The sequence below is a fragment of the Triticum aestivum genome, chromosome 1A, assembly GCF_018294505.1.
Source record: "Triticum aestivum cultivar Chinese Spring chromosome 1A, IWGSC CS RefSeq v2.1, whole genome shotgun sequence".
Taxonomy (NCBI): domain Eukaryota; kingdom Viridiplantae; phylum Streptophyta; class Magnoliopsida; order Poales; family Poaceae; genus Triticum; species Triticum aestivum.
Genome location: NC_057794.1, coordinates 305,399,786 through 305,405,785, shown reverse-complemented (window position 1 = coordinate 305,405,785; position 6,000 = coordinate 305,399,786).

The following is a 6,000-nucleotide window of genomic DNA, read 5'->3' as shown; positions in this document are numbered from 1 at the left end:
CGCATCACTTAGCTGTGAAGCGAATTCTTCGATATTTGGCTCACACCCCAACTCTAGGATTATGGTATCCAAAGGGCTCAGAGTTTGATCTGGTTGGATTCTTGGATGTTGATTATGCTAGTGACAAGGTGGATCGCAAGTCTACATCAGGCACATGTCATTTTATGGGACGATCACTTGTATGTTGGTCTTCAAAGAAGCAGAACTGTGTATCTCTCTCCACTGCTGAATCTGAATACATTGCTGCTGGATCTTGCTGCGCTCAGCTTCTGTGGATGAAGCAAACACTCAAGGACTATGGCATTCATCTGAAGCAAGTGCCACTCTACTGCGACAACCAAAGCGCCATCAAGATTGCCAACAACCCAATTCAGCACTCGAAGACAAAGCACATTGAAATTCGTCATCACTTTCTCAGAGATCATGTTGTGAAGGAAGATATTGATATCATACACGTCAACACTAAAGAGCAATTGGCAGATATCTTCACCAAGCCCTTGGATGAGAAGAGATTTTGCAAGTTACGGTGTGAGCTAAATATCTTGGAATCCTCAAATGTCCTGTAATTAGGCACACATCCTAACACTTATGCATATTGATGACTTAGATGTGCAACACACGAAGAAAAGTATATCTTCAATCAATGAAGACATACATTCTAAGTGTGAATACATTAATGTTGAATTTGACTTCGGAGCGCCATGATAATTGTGCGCCGTGTCTGGGTCTAATACTTCCTATACGGTGGGTAAAGCCACCACCAAACTTTTTGTTTGAAGTGCTTCACTCATGGTGTTACATTAGCTATGTCTTCACATTTGGTTTGGCTTCAATCTCAACATGTCTTCATGATTATCTTCACTATGTTGATTATATATATACACATACTAGTGTTCTGTCCTCTACAACATTCACTTAAAGCTATGTCTTCTTGTTGAATCTATTGAACTAAGTGAATGTGATCGGACCCTAACCTCTCTATGCTTTCTATCTCAAACTCTATCTCTCCAAATCATATGCATTCTATTGAAACTGTCGAATGTCTTCTCTACGTCCTTGTCAGCAGAAGATACAGAGACAACCATTAAGTCCGTTTTCAATGCTCATTCCTTCACCTGAAACCCAGAGAAGTGGGAACGACCACCCGACAATCCAGGCGTGCATGGGACGTGGAACAACCCCCGATATGCTGCATGACGACCACGTGCCCATCAGATGTGAATCGCCAGGGGCACCTGTGTAATAACGCAGTGCCGCCCCTATACCTATAAATACACGCCTCACCATAGTCATTATCTCTTCTTCCACTCTCACACGAACCCTAGCGCCACCGCTAGCACTCGACGACGCCGACGACGAAGCGCTTCGCTGCCACAACCTCTCCGACGCCGTCTTCACGCCGACCGCGGACATCGTCCTCTCCGCCGTCGCCGTAGGTGTCCTCCGTCGCCAAGTTAGGGCACGGAAGATCGAACTGCTCGGCCTCCTCTTCCACTTCGTCTAGCAGTTCTTCGTGTGGTAAATAAAGCCTCCTTTTTACGTCCCCCTTTGATCCTATAGCTTTATCACTTTCTACCACAAGCAGTTTCTATTCACACAAGTTGGATCCCTTTCATACTGCATCTCATAACATGCCTAGTATATTCACTTATGCTTCACAAAGTAGTTAGATTCCTCACTTGTACTGATCTGTGGATTCGTACAAATCTGGAACCAACTCCTTATCTGTGAGTGAATGCCTTCGCACGATGAGGTCAATGTCTTCTAAACTGATTTATCTTCAAAATCTTCTGAGAATGCATATGACCTCTTCCCCTTCCCTCGCACCTTAATGCTGTCACAGGTACATGTCCATGGGAGAATCCCTTGGTTCTCATAGTCTGCATTCATTTGCAGAATTCTTACAACATCACATAAATTCTCCCGAAGCCAGTTCCTGTTTGTCCAGCAAGCGAAAACCTTTGAAGCCTCTGAACGTATTGAAGCCTTTCAGATTAAGGTTCATGGCTTCAAAAAAAATCAGCAAGGAAGGGTGGCAGAAAGCGTCGAGGAGAAACATCAAGAGATCTGCCCGATGACTTCTCAGAGCTGTACAAGACAGATCCTGAAGAGGATTACAATCAGCGCAAGACACGAATCCAATGGATTCGACGCTATTGGGCAGAACAGTGGTTCAAGTACAGATTTGTGACCAAGCAATATGCTGAAAAGAATGCCATCAAGCGACCATGGGGAGACATCCTCTACAAAAATCTTCAACCCAGGACCAGAGATGAAGCCATTGAACAAGGCTTCTATCCCTGCATGGTCCGTGGACCACAACCTGCGGATGCTGACCCATCGTCCCTGCTATGGTGTCGTGACGACATTCTGTTCAAGCGCAACTTCCAGTTTGCCCAGAACTTAGCAAAGCAGAACAAGAAGACATTGGGAATAGACTTCAACCCTGGTCCTTCTGCTCCAAGGGCTGACGACACACATGATGCAGAACCCAATATCGTCGGTCCTTTCTACAACCTTGAAGGTCTCATCACCCATATCTTGGTTCAAGGGACAGCCGTGAATGAGCCTGCAGATGACGCTGAATCAGATGAAGCGCCTGCAGCACCGAAGCCAAAGAAGCAGCCAAAAGCTTCAAAGCCTGCCTCTGCTCCAAAACTCTGACGAGCAAAGCCACTGGCAACTGCACCTCCTGAAGACAGTGTGTAGTCTGAAGATTTGTCACGCATCTCCAAGCCCCAGAAGGTCAAGATGCCTCTGCCACACACCGGCCAAGAGCTAACAGCTGCTGCCATTCTGTGCAATGATGCCATTGATCTGTCAAGTGATGAAGATCTTGCAGATGACGCTCTTGAGCAACTCATCAAGAGCAAAGAAGAAGCAGAAATCTTCAATGATCTGCCTCTCTTTGATGTAACAATCATCCACAACTTCATTGATGAATGGTTTGACACGCCAAACATCAGCTTCGAAGATCTGCAACTACCCATTGGCCTCAGTGTCGCCTTCCATGGCGCCATTGCTTCAGAGTTAGCTATCGCCCAGCGCATTGTTGAACTGAAGCAAAAGATTGACTATGAAAAGGCTTAGTTCAAGAAGCATATGGCCAAGCTCAGCGTGCAAGAGGTGAAGAACTTCAAGATTATGCTGCACGAGCTCAAGGAAGCCTTTCTCAAGAAACATGCAAAAGCTCAAGGTTCTCGTGAGCGCATGAAGGTTCTGGCTGACAAATGTGTGCATGCCTACAATGAGGCTGAGAAGCGCAAGGCCCTTGGGCGTCCTGGCATTGACCTCAGGATGGCAGCAAAGAAGATGAAGAAGCCCGCTACGGCTGAACCTGACGCACCAAGGCAGGAAGCAGATCCCATTGTCTTTCCAACTAGAATGACTGGCTCAAAGCCAAAAATCCGGTCAACCGCTTCAGAGCTCAAGAAGACGAGGACTGCTGAGGCTGAAGCCAGGAAGAGGAAACATCCTGAAGCCTCTCCTACTGCCCCCTCCAAGAAAAAGAGGAAGACCAAGAAAGATCGGGCTGCTCCCACAGAGCCTTTGATAGTTGAACCCATTTCCATGGTTCGTCCTGACGCTGAACGCCAACTGACAATCCATGAGCCTGCTTTCACAGAGGCTCATGAAGCTGAAGAATTTCTAGCAGCTGATCCCATCGCTACTGAAGACATTGGTCAACATGACCATGTAGAAGATGGTGCAGTCCTTCCTCAGCTCGAGAACATCGAACTCATTAGCATTGGTCGTCCTCTGACGCCAATCGCTCAGGATGCTTCATGGGCTGATCGCCCACAAGAGGAAGAAGACTTTGAGGCCCAGCCAACTCCAACTACACAAGCGTCGCCTGCGTTGCGCAGGCTTCGCAAAGGACCTAGGCCTCCAGTCTCTGCGTCTGAAGCTGAAACTGCTGAAGACATTCCGGCTGCATCAGCCGATGAAGAAGAAGTCCCACAAGCTGCTACTCCCCTGTCCCACCAAGAAGCGGTTCTCGAGGAGAACATGATTGTGACCGACCCTCCAGCTCGTCAAGTGGAGGTTGAAAATCTTGAGGCTGCCACCACCACCACCAATGAAGCCACTAACGCTGTCATGGCTGAAGCTAATGTGGAGCCCTCCCCAACAAAAGTATCAGAAGTCAGCGAAGCCACTGATCCCACTGCTTCTGTTCCTGCACCTGCTGCCGGTCCCCAGTTCGACTATCATGTTGAGCACATGCCTCAGGTACAGAAGCCAATCCCAAGATTGCCCAGGTTCCCGGGTCCTACATCAGCACATGGATCCTTCAATATCAATGGCTTCAGAGCAGACAACACATTCTTCAATAGCTCCAGGAACCCCTACTCAAGGCAAAGGATATCATCTGATTGGTTCTGGAGCTATCCGCAGCGCAACTATTACTCCTGCATTCTATACAATCAAGGTCGCATCTTCCCCCATAAGCGTCTTGACATTGAAGCTATAGCTGGTCTGCCCTGTCTGGAAGAAGCTCTGGATTGCTTCAAAGAAGTTGGATTGCTACCATTCGTCACTAACCAAGAGCATTGGAATGAAGAGTTGCTGCTCCAATTCTATGCCACACTTCACATCCGCGGGTATAACAGAGATCCGAAGACTTGGGTCCTGGAGTGGATGACATGAAACATTCATCACGAAGCCAAAGCTTTTGACATCATTGAGCTCACTGGTCTGCCCACTCCCGGAGATCTCTACGAATCTGGCTGTCAACTTCACAGTGAAGCTGTGGAGAGCATCTTTCAGAAGCCTGAACCTAACATGAGTCAGATGCTCAGTATGATGTACCCCAAGATGCTGCATATCCCAAAGAGTTCTTTGTTGAAGACCTAGAGTATCTGCCAAGGACTATTTATCACATCATAAGGCGAACTCTCTAGCCCATCAAAGGGCACTCTCCACATGCCAAGCTTGAAGGTGCAATGAAGACTTTGGTCTTCTATATTCTTCATGGAAAATGCTTCAATGCACAGGACTTCTTCATTCGCCAAATTGCTGCATCAGGCTCTGATCTGTTTGGCTTGAAGTTCTATGCCCCATGGGTCATGCGGCTGATCAAACTTCACTCCATCATCTCATATTAGCCATCTGCTCGCAATCATCAGATTTTTCTGCCTGATGTGGATATGTCGATTGAAGCCATCTATCCTGAGCCTGCCAAGGAACCCCTAAGTCTTCAGAATGCAGAGCATCAGAGTTTTTCTCAGAACATTGAAGGAGTTGAAGCAGTTGCTCGTGTGTATCCTTTGGCTGGCACTACACGTGCACCACATCCCGCTCTCACTGAAGCCACTGACAGTACAACTGTTCCACGACCCAAGAAGCGCACTCGTGTTCTCAATGACCGAGAGCTTCTTGTGGCTCTTCATCAGAAACAGGATAGGCATCATGACTGGCTGAAGCGTCAAATGCAAAGCTTCTTGGTGGATGTTAATCGCATTCGCAATCTTGCCACCAAGAATGCTTTTGTTGCCCATGAAACTTCTCGATGCACATGGAAAGGGCTAACACTGATGTGTTCTGAAGATGATCTTCAAGAGGATGGCTTCACTGAACGCTTCAAGTTTGACTCCACACCTCCTCGAAGGGCAGTGCTGCGACGAACTCCATCTCTTGAAGACTCTTAGTTCTCTTCCTCTGCTGCAACTGTAAATGCCAGAGTGATCGAGGATGACGACGATGCTACTTCACCGCCGCCTCCTTCAGCACGCTTCGACACTGCTCCAAGCTCTTCTACACCGCCAAACACCACCGACGACCCTGCTGCATCACCTAATCTTCATGGGAACGAGTAGATGCTCTATGTCTTCGTACCTTTTTGGTCCTTACTGACAAAAGGGGGAGAAGCATACGAGTTTGATAGTCTTCAAGAGGGTCCATATGGGCGGGTGCTTTATATTTTTCTTCGTGTTTACAACTCTCATTTTGATACATTTGGTTCTTTGAGTTGTAACACTTAAAACTCAATGGTCGTCTGCT